General features: G+C 36.2%; 1 long non-coding RNA gene and 1 pseudogene across 1 annotated transcript; both read left to right on the forward strand.

Annotated features, from left to right (window-relative positions):
• Nucleotides 1-1,830: 1,830 nt before the first annotated feature.
• Nucleotides 1,831-5,211, forward strand: LOC138924722 (cordon-bleu protein-like 1; annotated as a pseudogene).
• Nucleotides 5,212-14,109: 8,898 nt separating this feature from the next.
• Nucleotides 14,110-17,867, forward strand: LOC138924902 (uncharacterized). Its single transcript, XR_011440248.1, has 3 exons — nucleotides 14,110-14,244; nucleotides 15,222-15,306; nucleotides 17,076-17,867. It is a non-coding gene; the product is annotated as an uncharacterized lncRNA (long non-coding RNA).
• Nucleotides 17,868-18,209: the final 342 nt, after the last annotated feature.

Genomic DNA, 18,209 nt, shown 5'->3' on the forward strand with positions numbered 1-18,209 from the left:
TAAAAGCTTTGTGTGAAGAGTAGGTCATACCTTATTTGAGAAATAACAACAAAAAACCTCTCCTAATTTGAAAAAAAGAGGCAAAATTAAATTCTTAGGATTTTTTTATTTTGAGCAATTGAGCAAAAAAATTGATCAGCAATTTTGAGCAATTTTCTGACAGTCTTTTTGAAAGGCAAAAATCATTTACTCTTTCTGCTAATTGACCCCTATAATGCCTAGGAGATAATAGTTTATGACACCTCTATCTAATAGATCTATGGAGTTAAAAACCTTCAGGATATATTGGATTTCCTGGAAAAAGAAGGGAAAGAAGACTGTTCCAAGGAAAGAGCTGTGAGATAGAAAGACAGAAAATGCTGTGTCAGAGGAATATGGGGGAAAGTTATTTGGAAAAGGAGATTATTTGGAAGCTACTTGACTTCCTCCTGAAAAACTACTTCCAAACTCCCTTTCCAGTTTTATTTCATTTTAAAAACAGTAGCTACTCAGTACCAGGCCTGTGAGCGATGAGACAAAAACACAGCTTCCACTTCTCGGAAAGCCCCCTCAACTTCCTCCACACCCTCAAGCCACTGTCAAATTATGTTTTCTAGTTAACTCTTACTTCAAATTCATCTCAGGCTTTTTACCTCCTCAGATAAACTCATGCTCACCCTCCAGTGTAAACACTTGGAGTGGAGGAAGCTGTTTCATTTCCCAGGAGCCAAAAACCGTAACAAGTAGGTAATCCCTCAATGAGAGACTCAAAATACCCTTCTTACAATGGATTATTATTTTTTTAAGTCACAGAAAGGAATAACATAAAAATATGATTGCAAAGAAAATTTCTTTGCTAATAATTAAATATTAAAACTATGAATATTTTCAGCCATGATTAAGTCCTCACCAGTTCATTTGGATCCTGGATCATGACTATTGCATATGTTTTTCTTTGGAGATCGTTCTGCTTTTCAGCTGTATTTCATCTTTCTTTGAAAACTATTAGCATGTTTTGTCACAAGGTTTCATCGCTGACGGACAAAGTTGAGCTCTAGAGACCTCTCGTGGCAAAACGCAAATAAGATAATGAGAAGATTGTCAGCATGGAGTGTCTTGAGCAAAATTGCAAAGAATGTTGTGTTTTTCTATTCCTCTTCAACACTGTTCCTTCAGTTTATTCAGTTTCTAGTACCCAATTTGAAACTCTGACGCTCCAGTCCTGCCTCTGTTGTCCTCTGCCAGGTCACCCTTTTCAACAACATTGCGCTTAGCAGATTTTTCTCCATCATTAGCCATTCCATCCAAACTCATTTGTTTTATGCCCTATTCCCTATTCCCTAAGAATTTGGCTCTCTGGCAGGAATAAAACAATCAATGGTTTCAAGCTAACTGATTTAACTCCTAAATAAGTTAACATAAAGCACTGCCTAGGAAAGTTCAGGATTCCTTTGGGTTAAAGATAAACAGCTGTAATCACTATTGCACTGTAATGAGTATAATTATCAGCTATTTCAGTGCTCCTTTCACAGCACATCTTTTCAAAAGAGATGTGTATAATCCCCCTCTTCAGTTAACTCTCCTCCCATTCTCTCCTGAACCCATATAGGGAAATTGCAGTGTTTTTTCTTCCTACCAGTTGACCAAAACTGCTCCTGTCAAGGTCACCAGTGACCTCCATTAGTCGCAATCCAGAGCTACCACCTCTCGCCTCCTCCACACACACACCCCCTTCTCCTTCCCCTGTGTCTGGCCAGCTGCCTCCCTGGCCCACATGCAACCAGTCTCGCTCCCACTTCCAGACAGTGGTCCAGCGGAGGTGGGACCAGGTCCTGAGCTCAGGGCAGGAGAATGGTTCAGGGCCTGGGAAAATCCTTGCAGCGCCTGGGGAGCCCCAAGGAACCCCGCCCGTGGGGCAAGGGAGGCGCTGGCCTGAGCTACGGAGAAGTTGCCACTTTCTTCTCCATTCAAGTCCCGGCTGGAGAGCTGAACCGCGCCTGCCAGACCAGGAACAGGAGCGATGAGTGGGAGGAGAAGCCTGGGGAGAGTGCAGAGCTCTGCAGGGCAACGGACAGTTGAGTCCCTTTGAGAGCAGGATGTCCCCACCCACCTATCCGCCAGCAGCTCCCCGCACCTGCTCCACCCCCTCTTCCGCAAAGACAAAAAACCTAAAGCCAGTGCACCACTTCCTCAAGCTGAGACCAAATACACTGTATCTTCCGTTGACGTTCTGAACAATCTTCTACTTTCCTCATGGAACAGAAAGAAAACATGACATAGACATTTATCTCTCTACCGGAAATGTTATCCACTCTACTACATTCCTGGCAGTAAACCGATGATGGACTTGTTGATATTCCTGTGTGCACAGTATCGTTAAATCCTTCAAGCTGCGCTGTTGATCTGTCAGTTGTAAAGAATTTCTTTATCTCTAAGCCAAATACTCCAAACGGAATGTTGGAAGACGAGAAAGTAATTTTAAAGTAAACAACTTTGGAGTCGAAAAGAACCCGACACTTATAATAGGAGAAAACTGTGAGACGAGTGATCAATTTTAAGAAAACTCATAAGTCCTGTATTTGGGTGGATTGAGGTGGTGCTACCTCAGCCCAGAAGGGGCACCTTTTGTAATTCTTTAACTCAGAGGAGGTACCTTTATAAAAAAGTATCCCCCCCCCAAGGGGTGTTTTTCCTCCTGTGTACAAAGGGCACTGCGTGACTAGCAGTGGTCTTGTCTCAGCCCCTCACGGTTCAAAGGGGTTAGTCTCAGAGTTAAATTCTCTCCAGTCATATGGGGAAAGACAGCTCCAAACCGTAGGCCCCTGGGGCTTACTTGAAGGAGGTACATCAACAGAAGCACCTCAAAACCGGAGAGGGATAGGGCTGATTATGGAGCTTGAGACTCTTAAGACTGAGAAGGCTCCTCTGACTGTGCTCAGAAGGCAAGTGGCTTTGCCAAGAGCACTAACACGTAGGCCCAAGGGCAATTTTGTGTGACAGTTTAGGATTAAGGTGTAGGAACCAGGCTTCCTGGTGGGAATCCTTGACTATCTGCACTATACTGCCTCTGTGATCCTGGACAAGCTACTCAAATTCTTTGAACTTCCGTTTCATCTGCTGTGAAATGGGCCAAAGAAAAAGTGTGCAGCTGTCATCTACAAATAGCTTTATTTTACTCTGACACATGTCTGAAGGGTCTGCAACCAGCTAGAGGTCAGAGTTTGTGACTTCAAAGAATAAGGACCACCTCAGAGCTCCATAGATCAGAAGTGCACCAGGCACTTCAAATTCCCTGCACTCCAAAGAATAGACTCTTGGGGACAAGCTTCTGGTGGCTTTGCTTGGACAATGCTCAGCCCTTTCTAGTGTGCTGATCAGGATTTCCAAACTCTTTTCAGTTGAGAAACAGACAACTTCACGAGGTTGCTAAGCCAAGATCCAGTGGAATAAGAATTAGTGACATAAAGCTGAATGAATTGTTGAGGGAAATTTTACGTGGTTGTTTGGAATACTGTTGATGTTATTTTAATGTTTGATTTTCTATATCTGTAAGGAAGGCCTTATTCTTTTGAAGCTGTGTGTAACACTTAACAATCTAATAGATTCTTTGGTAAATTGAATTGAAACGTTTTTAAGTAATATCTGATTTTTACTGTCTGCCTTCCATCACTCCAAATTCAGAAATGTATTTTAGTTTTCATGGTAATATAGTCATTGCAAAGTTCCAAAAAGAAAAGAAAATCCAGAAAACAATAGTGAGAGTTAGTTACGTCTCCCTGTTATTTGCAGCAACTGTTGGTTTTGATCAACCCACTCTGTCAAACTCAGGAGCTTCTCTACCCAACAAAATCCCTTAATGACCTGGGACAGAAAGAATGATATGCCGTGGACGTCAGCAAAGAGTCTTGCCCAACATCACAAAACCTAGACATTATGGAAGAGAAAGAAAAATGGTTTCTCGGCTTTTTCCAAAGTAGTAAGAGAAAGCAGGAGCAAACTGCAAGTGTTACATCAATATTTACTTCTAATAAGTAAGCCTTGTCTGAATTTTAGGACTTTCACTATAATTTCCAAATTGTGTATTTCAACTCCCTGCCATCAGATCCACCTAAGAAGACATGAGATCCATTGCCTTCAATGCTAGAGCCTCAGAGTGCCCCACAGGAACTTTCCCACACCCAAGGGAGACCAGCTTTTTTTGCAGTGCATTCCATGAATGTCGATGAAACAAGTTAGAGTCTCTGTGAAACAAGTATAGTGAGAACAGGCTTCCCACAGCTCAGTACCACATCTTTGGGGATTTGTCTTTGAGAAGAACAAAGCAAATATCACCCTCTCCACCCTCTAGAGTACTTCCCACATAAAAGTGATGAGAAGAACCACATGAATGCTCTGCAGTCAGTAGAAGCTGTTGATGCAAATAGCACTCAGAAAAAACTCTGCTGAAAAGTTACCCAACCCAGTTACGTCCTTGGCCATTGACTTCCCAGTCATCAACAGTGCCCTGCCCCCATGCTGACAGGTGAGACTTCTGTGTCTGATTGCCCAGAAATGACTTTTGCAGCCACAGCATCACTGAAGTCTGGAATAAGTTCTTAATCCAGGCTTGAAGAGATAGATAAAAATGAACTGAATGCAATGCCTAAAAAAGAGGCTGAAAATATTTCTCTGAAGTCACAAGACATTTTTTCTGTATCTACTGATGTATAAAACATATGCCAGAAATGATACTGACTCAACCCCTGGCAGTGATACTGGAGAGTCCTCACAGAACTCCATGGAATAAAGCAAGAAGCTGGAAACACAGATGGAGAAGGACCATATGTTATGACACACCATACAAACAATGACGAGGTGGCAGTTGGCTGAGTAAGAAAATTGAGTTTTTGGGCCCAAACCAAGAAAATGATAGAATGAAATGTTTCTTTCCAATTAACACAGAACATAATATGACAAATGGAGTGAGGAGAACAGAAATCAATGTAGGGGATGTTGGCAAAAGTAACAACATGGTCCTGGAAGTTGACAGACTATCAAACTATCAGGCATATACAACTCATATTGCATACATTACAAGGAAAATGCTTTAGCAGCTTGGATCAAAAATTGAATCAACCCAGTGGAAAGGTAAAAAGGCAAGATACACAATGTAATGATGATCTTTTGATTCCTTTAGATGAGATTGATAAAAATTCAACTGCTTTTTATCTAAAGAATCATCCATTTTTATAGACAAGACAACAAACCCAAGTCAAAACGTCAAATGAAATTACAAGACAGCATATATCCAGAATTGGAATGGCTACTCACTTAATCTGAAATCTCATCTGTGGAGTGGAGCATCAGGTGCACAGTGCAATGAGCATGACTGATGGGGCAGAGGCTAACCTTCTGAAACCCACTTCCAGATCGAGGAGAGATGCTGGGACAACTCCACTTGTGCCAAATTTAGAAGACATAAACATTATCTTGGAGTTAAAACTTACATCAAAGTTTTCAAATCGCCAGGTCAAATCAAGTTCTTTCTTCTTGCAGAAGCAGAAAAGACTAAGTGACATCTGCAGCTGCCAAGAGCGTCGACGTCACTCCCAATCCTACTCAAAATGACTAATAAGATACAGAAGTGAAAAGGAATGCAGTCATGTGTCCCTTAATGATGGGGATTCTGAGAAATGTGTCATCAGTTAATATTGTCATTGCGTGAACATCATAGAATGTACTTACACAGCCTAGACATTATAGCTTACCACACACCTAGGCTATATGGTACTAATCTTATGGGACCACTGTCACGTAGTGGTCTGTCGTTGACCAAAGCATCATTATGTGGCACATGACTATATGCTGTTTCCCCCAGAGCAAACTCTTTCTCTCGTACTAATCAACTAACTTTTCTCCCCAGCCTCATATTAAAAAACAAGAAAAACAAATAAAAGAGTTAGTGGTGATATCGGTTGGAAACTTGTAGACATCTGTACTCCTCCAATAATTCTGAAAACTGTTCTTCTTCTTGCTGCTCAGTTAGTAGCACTAAATCTGAAACCGAAAATTTTCAGTTCCCCACAACCAGGCTAGTTCTTTTTCAACTTTTACCCTTACAGTAGTGAGATCACAGTCTTTCAGTAAAACAGGTACACTACCCCTAAGGAGTCATCCAGTGAAGGACTTCTACCAGGCCTCCAGTGAACACAGAGGAAGGGAAGACTAGTTGTGCAAATAACCTAGTAGACATCTGACAATCCAGATAAAATAACTCTGCTTATAATGAACTGAAATCTCAATTACTGTGTCCTATGGCCTGTTCATCATTCATCTTTAAGAGACAAACTTCTTTAACATTCCAAAGATCTGATCCAGAACAGATCTAAAAGTTTTTTGACTATTATCTGTTCTGAAGAGGTTGCTGTCAAATCAAAAAAATTTACTGTTCATTTAAGTATATTCCTTTAAATACTGTTGCTTTAAGTCTGTGAATTGATGATTATGACTCATGCTCCCCAACGCACATAATAGCTGTTAAATGTTTTGTCTCCAGTTCACAAACCAACTTCACAGTACTGAAGAATATTTCCAAAGTGTGTGTGTCTGTGTATATATATATAGTCTTAAGTGTATGTGTGTATATATATATATAGTCTTTTGTATAAGACATATGGGGGCCGGCTCCGTGGCCGAGTGGTTAAGTTCATGCGCTCCACTGCAGCGGCCCAGGGTTCAGATCCCGGGCGCGGACATGGCACCGCTCATCAGGCCACGTTGAGGCGGCATCCCACATCCCACAACTAGAATGACCTGCAACTAAGATATACAACCGTGTACAGGGGGGGTTTGGAGAGATAAAGCAGAAAAAAAAAATAAAAGATTGGCAACAGTTGTTAGCCCAGGCGCCAATCTTTAATAAAAAAAAAAAGACATATAAACTTATAGACATATATATAGTGTAGAAAGCTAGAGATGTAAAAAATGTGTTTAGTTTGACACTTTTAATGATGAATCATTTAATATGCAAGACATCTTGTATTTTTTATGTAATTACAAAATCAGTGCCAAGTTAATGGGGAGCTCATATTATTTTAATGTTTTATTAACGTATGACTCTGGTTTTTTGCATCTTTAGAACTTAAATTGTACAAGGAGAATTTCAAATAAATATTTTCTGTATATAATTGTGACATTATTGTTTCACAAACATTAGACATTCCATGTGCCCAAAGCTTTAAAGAACTTATGAAAATGCTGCTACATTGTGACAGTTATTCACAGTTGATATGTAGAGAAGAAGAAGGGTTCATTTATGTCCATTTGAAAAAACTTAGACTATTGAGAGTTCCAGAGATCCTGGCTTTAATTCTAGTGAAATGATAAAATAAAATAATTATGTAGGGTTACATTGAATGTCAGCCAAGAGTTCTGGCAAATATCCCAAAGTTAGTCATTATGAAGGATAAAGAGAATAAAGAGTTCTATACAAATTTGCAATCTTAGTATCTGAACCTACATAGTAATTTTAATTTACCATTTTATTAGAATTGGAACCCTGATTTCTGGAACACGTATACGTACATTAAAGCTAGAACTGTTAACAGAGACAAAGCCTAATTTGCTAGCTTACACCTATTTTGGATCTAGAGGTTTTTGGCGTTCTGTTCCTACCTTAAGAATTGAAAAGGTTGCTTCCACTAAGAGCTGATTGTGGTGTTAAGTTGGTTTTCACTAAGACTACTGGGAACTTCACTAAGTAGCTTCACAAAGCCTTTTTGGAAAATGTGTTGGCTATTTCCTGGCTTGGTAAAAGTAAGTTATTTTTTAAAAAATTATACAGTGACCACGTCTCAGCTATCATCTTACCTAACCATCAGCAATATTTAACATATTTGATTATTACCTCCTTGAAATTCTTTCTTCAAAACACCAATATTTTTTCCAGGATTCTTCTTTTATCATTGGTCCATTTTCAATTTCCTTTGCTGGTTTCTTTTCTTCTTTCCACTCTCTAAGTGTTGGAGTACTCCAGTTCTTGGACTCTTTTATCTGCACTTACTTCCTAGATGTCATTCAGTCTCATCTGTGGGCTGATGCTAGCCACATTTATATCTCTAGACCTAGTCTCTTACCTGAGCTCCAGTCTAATGTATTCGACTAGATTCCTGACATCCTTGTGATGATATTTAATAGGCACTTAGCATTTAACATGACCCAAACTGAAAGTGTAATCCTTTACTCTATACAGGCTTCTCTCTCTTTTCTCATTAATTATCAAATACATTCTACTAGTTGTTTTTCCTCTCATATTTCATATCTAATCCATCAAAATAAATCCAGAGCATATCCAGATATTCTCTCCCTTCAAGATATATCTACCTTAAAAATGGATACCAACCAGTGCAAATCATTTTCACCTCTCACCTGATTATTGTGATGGGCTCTTGACTGGTGTCCTTGCACCTATCTCCTCATCCGCATAGTCTATTCTGCACACAGAAATCAGAATGATTTCATAAAAATGTAAATCTGATGATGTAAGCCTCATGGCAAAACTTCAGTTGCTTTCCTGTCTCACAGGGTAAAACCTGAAGGTTTTAGAAGTTCAAAAGTTACTACATAATCAGGCCCCCATCTACTGTCCTTCTTCAAATTTGTATCTTACCACAGTTCTCGTTGCCTGTGGTACTGTCACACTGTTCTCCTTGAGCCAAGCCTTCTGCCTCAGGCCTTCGTATTTGTTGTTTCTTCTTCCTGGAACACCCTCTTCCCAGGTTCCAACATGGCTTGTGTCTTATTTCCTTCAAATTTCTCCTCAAATGCCATCTTATCAGAAACATTTTTCTGACAATCTTTTCTTTCCTCTGTAATCACCCAAATCTGTTTTATTTTTCTTCAAGCTATTTGTAGCTTGACATATAATATAGCCTGACATGTAATATACGTTTTTTTTCATTAGTGAGGAAGATTCGCTCTGAGCTAACATCTGTTGCCACTCTTCCTTGTTTTTGCTTGAAGAAGATTGTTGCTGAGCTAACATCTGTGCCAATCTTCCTCTCCCTATTTTATATGTGGGATGCTGCCATAGCATGGCTTGATGAGTGGTGTAGGTCCACACCCAGGATCTGAACCAGTGAACCCAGGCCACGGAAGTGGAGCACGCTGGACTTAATCATTACGCTACAAGGCTGGCCCCATAATATGCATTTTAAATGTCTTCTGCATCTTCTTTCTAGAGTGGAAATAGAAACTTCACTTTTTTAAAAAAAACTGATGTGTTTGTAGTACCTAGAAATGTATGTGGCTTATAGTAGATGCACAATAGTGAATGAATGAATAATTGATTAAAAATCCATATTGTGGATTTTGAAACATGTTATTGTCACATATAAGATGAGGAAAAGTGTTTAAAATTCTGTATTTCTCAATCAATGGCACAGGAACTACAATATATATTTTACTACACTGTACCAGACAACCTCTCATCAAGGCTTAGGGAGTGGCAGGTTCCTATACAGGGAATTATAAACTATTGAGTCATTGTTTGAAGTGAAAATTGACATTTTTGCTTTTCATAACTGTCTTCTGATAGTTCCTTTATGTGATTATTTTTCATTATAAAGATTACCTTTTAAAATTTTTCTTTGATTCTTATTTTTCAAGACTTTTATTTTGAGATAATTCACATACAAGTGTAAGAAAAAATACAGAGAGATTCTATAAATCCTTCACTCAGTTTTCCCTGATGGCATTTTGTTGTTTTTAGTATACATATCTTATAAAAATGTTGTTAAATTTCTGCTTAAGTACTTCATTTTCTTTGGAAGAATTGTAAATGGTATTGTGTCTTTAATATTCACATATAGAAGTTTTTTGTTGTTATATACAAACTTGTGTGTGTGTATTTGTATGTGTTGATCTTATATAATGTAACTTGCTGAACTCATTAGGTGTAACTTTTTTTTTTTGAGATTCCTTGCGATGTTGTACATGGACAATCATGTTATCTGCAAATAGGGCCTGTTTTATTTCTTCCTTTACAATATATATGCCCTTTATTTCTTTTTCTTGTCTTATTGCACTGGCTAAAATTCCTAATACAATGTTGAGTAAAAGTGAGAGTGAGCCTCTTTGCCTTTTTTCTGATCTTAGGGGGAAAGCACTCAAGTCTTTCACTATTAAGTATGAAGGTAACTGGAGGTTTATTGTCTTTATCAAAATCAAACTTTCTCTTTTCCTAGGTTTATGAGTTTTAATCATGAATGGTTACTGGATTTTGTCAACTGCTCTTTTTGTATCAATTGATATGATCATATGAAGCTTCCAGTGTAAGTATAATTGAAACCCAGAATCAGAGGACTGAATAATTAGTCCTGCCTTTGAATAAAATATTTAAACATATTAAATATTTAGTAGCCATAAAAGAAATAAAAACTATGTAGCAGCTCATTTCATATTACTATTTCACAAGGAAAAGGGAATTTAATAAAGGAAATGAAAATCTTAACCCAAAATTCACTAATATAGGCCTCTGTTAGAACATATTAAGCAGACACATACAAGACATATCACCTGCCTCCAGATCCTCTGGATGTAAACTGGGGAAAGGATTAAAGGTATTTCAAAGAGACTTATTAAAATGTGTTCACTTTTTTCTGCAGATGACATTATTTAATAAACTATAAATCTAGCTTAGTATCTTTTAGCTTAAAATTTTAGCTGAAAATTTAGTAAATTTTAGCTGAAAATGAGTCATTCAAATACAACATATACAGTGACATCCTAGCTCTTTAGTATTTGTGTCACAAGTTGGAAAAACTATAGAACAATTTTAGATCACTGTCATCTGAATGGGGCAATTTCAACTTTTTCCAGCATTGCCATTAGCTTGTTATCAGGAAAATTGTAGCAGACTTATCCCTTTGGTTGAAGTAGGAAAGATTCTCCAGTGGGTAAGACATATCTTGAGATTGTTAAATCGACGTAGCTTAGTTCTCCAGCTGTGTCTTACACAGACACTTAGTAAGCATTCTTTGTTCAAGGACAGAGTTGGGCTTCTTTAAAAAAGGAAAGAAAAAAGACGTATTGAAATCTCTAGAAGTGACATCTTTTTCCATTAATGAATTAAATTATTTCAGAATATAAGCTGCTGACAAAGTCCTTAACTCTAAGGACATTAAATTTGGCTTGTTTTGGGCCTTAAAAAAGGTTGAATTAAAGATTACACATTTTATGTGAAGATGATTAGTCACAGAGGTTTAATAACAACTATAAAATACTTTGTTATATGTATTTTTTCTTTCTTATAAGTTATGGAAATATATAAAAGATCTGTAAGCCAAAGAAAAAGACAAATGTAAACTTCTGCTATCCTAATATAAACACTATTGCCATTTCCTACCATTTATATACCTATTTATGTCATTTTTAATGACACAGGTTAAACAAATTAATAATGTTTGTTTTTATTTTTCATTAGTCTTGGTGACCTTTAAGCTTGAAATGAGGAGGAAGAGATTGTCCTTTGAGAGCTGGACTATGACATTAACGTTTAGATCATAAGCAAAAAATTTTAACTAAGAATTGGAAAGCCTCTTTCAATCAAACCATTAGAATACAGCTCCAGGCAATTTGGACTTTTTTCATGAAAAAAAAAATAATGTTAAAGCTAACATCCAACATTTAAGGAAAAGAAAGTAAATAAACAGAAGAGGAGGATAGTCCAGTGAGAAAGTAAGAAATATATAAAATTTAGTTGGTGTTTGACCAATGTTTTCTAGGGAAGAGGCATCTTAATTAAGGAATTGCGTTACCACAATCTTCTCGGTAAGTTTCTTTGTATATATTGGCTGAGGGACTTTTAGTAAGAGTCTCAGTTCTTTGCTTTGACTGACCACAGAAAGAGAATTCACAGTGGAGGAGGACTTATGCTTATGGTTCTTATAACTGTCCTTCTGTGTAAACATCGATATAGCTGCATTTCCATGTGTACCTGAATCTCATGTTTACTTTAGTTTCCATAAATTAGATTCCCTGGACACAAACAAACTTCTGAATTTTCAAATCAAGTGGCCAAATTCTTGATATGGGTATCCAGTTCAGTTGGAGCCAGCTTTCCTTTATAGATAAGAAGGAGAAAGCTGCCCCCGACATGTGGGAATGGCCCGGCACCAAGAGCCAGGACTTGAAGTTGCCAGGAGCTGGCCTGGCATTCAGTCGGCCCTTGGCATTTTCCTGCTGAACAGACAGAGCATCACAGGACACCAACCTCAGCCAAAGCCACTCTGTGACCATAATAAAACGAAACCAAACCTCCAAAACAAAGGAATGAACAACAAAAAAGCCAAGACCATCTCATAATTGTCTAACTACAACAAAACAAAGTCACAAAATCCATGAAAATACCAAATAACTCCCCTCCCCCTGCTAACATGATTGACTACTGCTTCTTTACAGATTACAGCTTTAGTCTCGCTTCATTTTTTCCTCCTGGATAAGATTCCTTAAAATATCCAAACAAAGTCACTCTCCCTTCCTGACTGTTTCCAATTTAGAGCAAAGCCTTACTTTCTTAACACTCCCCCAAATCATCTAACATAAACCCAAATTCTGTAATAAGTCTTTTCTAACATTCCTTTACTGAGAAGCCCATTGTTCCCCATGGAGTGGAGTCTCTCTCAAGGCAAGAGGAAGTAAAGCAACTTTGTTTGATTATTGGTTTATTCTTGGTCATCTTTGGCTATTGGGCATTGACACATGACATCATACACTTTAATCTCTAAATTTCATCACTGTATTATTAGTCATTGGGGGGAAAAGCTCTCTTATTCCACATTATTACTGTAACTATAATTTTATTTGCTGCATCATATTCTATCAGTTAAATTTTCCATAGTTTAGTTAAGAACTCTCTTATTGTTGGATAGAAATTATTTCCAATGTTTGTTTTTAAAATTATTGTGGCAAGAAATATACCTGTAGAAATTGTTTTTTGTATTTAAGAATTTTTAAATGTATAAATTTCTAAGAGTGCAACTACTTGGTCAAATTATTTAAACATTTTAAATCATCAATAAATAATGAATAATCACTTACTTATTACTTAAATAATAAGTGATATATTAATATTTTAGTTATTGCCAAATTGTTTATAAAACAACTTACATGACCACAAACTACGTATGACTGGCCTTTTCATAGCACTTAAAAAATACTAATTATTATCATTTTTATGTTAATTCACTAGGTAGAAAATTGTAGGTGGAACTTCTTTTAGGTATGATTTTAGTGTCCTTGATTATTAATCTGTAAGTTAGGTTAATAACACCCCATACATTAAATTATTACTTATATTTACTGTTTTACTAATAATTTTCTGATTTTTTTCCATAAATCTATTGGAGTATTGATGTTTTTTCTTTTTGATTTGTGTCTGTTATTTAGAAATCCCATAAGGGGAATGCTAATGTGGAAGGACAGAGCATTAGCATTAAAGAAGGATCCTTTTCTTGCTCAGAAAGACTTCCTCTTCAACCAAGCATACGTTTATGGGAAGGATATCGTGAAGCAGCAACAGACAGAAAGAACAATTTCTTGGGCATCCAGATTGGCCAAAATGAATCTTAGCAAACAAGATGTTGCTGATGTCCCAGTCAGAGTCCCTTCATGTCCTATATGAGATTTTTATATAATCAATGTATTTACTATTTGCAGTATTCACTGAAAATATTTCAGTATTTATTATTTTGAAATTTAGTTATTTTTGTCTATAGAGTTAAATATGTTGAGCTTAAATAGCCATTTAACCCATTATACAATTCAATATTTTTTTAGCTTTTAAAGACAGAGTATTGGTATTCATGGAAAATTCCATTTAGATTCATACATGCATACATATTTCATTCACCTAGAATTTATCTTGGTGCCTAGTATAAAATAAAATAATTTTTCCACAAAATTGTGACCCATTTGGTTCAACACATTTAGTGAGTGATGTGTTTATTCTCCATTGATTCATTTTACCATCTAGAAAACAGATTTAATACTTTTGCATGAAATTATATATTTATAGATTACATATTTTGTTTCATTTATCTTTCTCTTATGTCAGATTCACATCAGAAAAATTAAGTTTTGAAATATGTTCGATGTCTGATAATATTCAATTCTCTCTGTTATTTCTTTCAGAGTTATCTTTGAAATTTTTGCTGTTTATTCTCTTTATTTCAACTGCTCTGAACACTTATTGTTTAATATATTTTCAAATTTGGAGAGTTAACTGAGGTAAATATTTTTCAGAGTAATAGATTTTTTCTGTTTCTTCTCATAACATTATTTTTCTTCTGCACAGAGGAATGTGTTCATAAAATGCATATCTTTCTGTTTTCTCATCCTTGGATGGAGATACATCCTGCTATGCAACCAAATATCATTAAATTTGAAAGTATAGCCCTCAGTTTCTGGACATTTTCATTAAAGAATTGGCAAGTTTTAGAACATCTATCTCTAATACAGAACTGGAGAGCAGTTTGGTCATATAGTGATATTCTAATTTCTAGTACTTGACAGTATTACCAAATGCTGCTACTCCTCTCCATGAGTAAACCTAAGTGGCCTCTTAGCCCAGTGGAAGAAGATCACAAAGTGTGTTTTTGGTTCAGAGGAGAAAGAAGCATTCAGGGTAGACAGGCCCAAACCTTCTGTTACTGCTGTCGTCAGGACTCTAAGAATGGAGGTGCTCCAAACCAAAAGCGATGCAAAGGGACTCTTTGCTGAACTCTTTATTCCAGCTCTTTAGGTGGAGCTATGGACTATATTCTACCCTCAGTTGTGAAAATTCTATGACTTATTTATTGCATCTATAAAGTTGTGGTGTAGCTAGTGTGCAAAAATCAAAGGAATCCTCTTCTCAAGTAGGGGATCTTCACTGGCCTGCTGCACTATTCCTAATGTCATTTCCTAAGTTAGCATAGGATTGCTCATCTGTGCAGTTTCTCCTTCTTTTCTCCATACTTATTTTAAAGATGCCCATTAGAATTAATGCTATTAGTACGCAAAGGCTACTTTTTTAGTCCCTTCTCAGTTGTCTATCTATCGTGGCTAAGGTGGTAAAACACCTACTGTCCATTAACGAACTCGATTAATTCTGTTCCATCAGTTGCTGTATTTGTAGAAATTTCTTCCGTATTCTGACACATATTCATTTTATAATTTAATTAATGGTACCATTCTGAACTTTTCTCACGTCATCTGTGTTGCAGGATGTTTTAATGAGAAGTTGGAAGAAATCACCCTTCACCAGAAGTTTCTTTCATTTTCAGACTTGTGCTGCTATTTGGTTTAAAGGTATCTGTACTTGATCCCCTATTTAAAGGTTCTCTTTAAACACCCTCATCATATATCCAGTCTTGCTTCACTTGGTTCTTAAGGTCTATACTTCTTTGTTAAGAGGGTTATTGTTCACAATTGCCTTAAAATGTATTGAGTTATACGATGTTCATTGTTTGAGAACAAATGGGCTGAAATTCCTTTTGCTCAACATCTGGAAGAAAACTGTTATCTTTATTCTAGACCAGCCCTGTCCAGTTAACTTTCTGCAATGATGAAATATTCTATATCATTGCACCCAAAATTGTAGCCATTAGCCACATGTGACTCTTGAGTACGTGAAATGTGGCTAGATTTTAAAATTTTATTTAATTATAATTAATTTAAATGAGATAATTTAAATAGTCACATACGATTAATGGCTATCTATTGGACAGCAGCTCTAGAGCTGTTCTTTGGATCTAGGCATTAAAGCATTTAGGGAAGAATTTTTTCACCATCAATCTCTTTGTCAGGAGTGGAGTGGCAAAATTAGTGCACACTTCAGAACAAGCTCTTGATTACTTATCATGGAAAAGTGGTACATTCATAGATCATAGGGTAATCAGATATTTGTTTGTTATGCTTAACAAATTAACACCTGAACAAGGTATCAGTCAAAGAATGATTTTAAAAGATCTGAAGCTTTTGGTGGTCAGAAGATATTGTGTTGGAGAAACAGTAAACAGACAGTGAAAGAATAGAGCCTCAACAAAAATTATAATTAGGGTAAACTATAGTAGGAAGTGTAATTCATGCTTACTAGGATGGACTTTGTAGGAGAAGTGAGTGTGAGCCTTTGCTTGGCTTATACTAGCTGCATTATATTGACAAGTTACATAGACTTTACAAGATTTACTTATTTCACTACTAAAGTAGGAATAATAATAATAGTTCCATAACTTTTAGGGTACGTAGTACAATGCCTGGGATAAAAATAAACATTCCATGATATTAACTATTCATATAATTAGCTCCTCCCAACATGTCCAAAGCATAAAATTATATAAGTTCAGAAAGATTCAAATATTGAAAAAGAGCATGTTTGATATACAGCAGAAATTACTGTAATGATGGACAAGTAAACAAGTAAAAGATCTTCAATCTTCCCAAATCATTAAGAAAGGGAAACAATATAACTGTTTCCAGATGCCTGTGAATACAAGTTTGTACCACCAGGAGGTAGCATAATACATTAGATAAAACAGAACTTTGGTGCAGGAACAGATTTGTGTATAAGTCTCAGCTATGTTATTCAATAATTCTGGGACCTTGAAAGAATCATGTAAGCTTTCTAAATCAAGTGATGAGTGGAAATAATATCTGTCTTGACTACATCACGTGAGAGCTGTGAGAATCACTTAAGAATTGTGTTAAAGCATCTTTCACTTTAACCTGTTATGATGAAAGGCCTCATTCTCCAAGCTTTCATCCACAGAATCACTGCAGTTATGAGGTTATGTAAGAAAGCAATAAACACTAAAAACGTTATTTTAAGCAGAATTATTCACTGAAGAACAGACGTCTACAAAATTGGCTCCCATTCACCCTCCCTTCCAACCTGGCATTAGCCTCTATCTCTCTCATGACATCAAGAACATGTGAACTGTCTTTCACTAGCTGTCAGATGCTAAAACTTGATAATATAGTGCAAAAGTAGTGTGCTATGCAAATTAAAATTGCTTTCAAAGTATTTATGATTTTATGAGAGCCATGAAAGTAATATTAGAGATTTGTTTAAATCACAGGCAAAGTCACTGACAAAAAGGAGAATATCAGAGTTACGCAAGTTAATGATTAAATATAGAAAATAAGCGGGGACATGAAGAAGATTGGTAGATGCTTCAAAGGAGAGCGAATTGAAGAATGAAGTATTACGTGACACTCGGGAAAACTAAAATCTGGAAAGTATTCCTTTTTTCTTGCAAAATGGCACATTATATGATCATGTTACAAAAGTCAAACGTGAGGTACAGTTGTGCTGTCATACTATTATAAGATGATGTTCAAAAGTAATGGCCTCCAAAGATCTCAACACTTGTTTCTTTCCTCACTCTAATAATTACTGCATATACACAATTGCAGCTTAAATTTTAAGTACAAGATCAACTTATTTTCAAAAATATTTTGATGTATTTTTCAAAATAAAGCCCAGAGAAATCCACTCCCCCACCATTTATTATGAAATGTTAGTCCTTCTTTTATGTCAGTTTATATAAATAGCTTTTTCCAGTACCAATCATCCTTATATAATGAGAACCTCTAGTATGTATTAAGGTGATTTATTTGGGAAAAAATAAAATTAGATTTGGCAATTGCTAAAATAATTTGACATGATTAGCTACATACCTTGCTTTTTCCACTTCATGCCTTTGCATCAACTGTACCTCCTCCTGACATTTACCACTCTTCTGAATATATAATGCATAAAGTTAGAACAAATTTTTTAATAATGTGCTCAAAATATAAAGAAAAACCAGAAAAACAAAATCTAGACAAATAAAATTATTTATATATAATTATATATAAAAATTATATATATGGTGACTTTCTTTAATATTATGTTTGTGAGATCCAATTTTGTTGTCAAATGTAGCTACGTAGATCATTAGTTTTAATTCCTGCAATAGTAATTAAATTAATTCTTTAAATGGACATCTGAAGTGTTTCCTGTTTTTTGGGGCTTTAATGAAAATGGCAACAAGGAACATTCTTTACATGTATCCTGGTGAATATAATCCCAAGACCTTCACTAGTTTCTGTAGAAAAAACACCCAAGAGTAGAATTCCTTGTTCCTTGGGAATGATTATCTGCTACTTTACTTTACTTTAGATAATATTAAACTGTTTTTCAAAATGGTTGCACATTTCCATCTTCGATG

Source organism: Equus caballus, chromosome 6 (assembly GCF_041296265.1).
Source record: "Equus caballus isolate H_3958 breed thoroughbred chromosome 6, TB-T2T, whole genome shotgun sequence".
Lineage (NCBI taxonomy): Eukaryota > Metazoa > Chordata > Mammalia > Perissodactyla > Equidae > Equus > Equus caballus.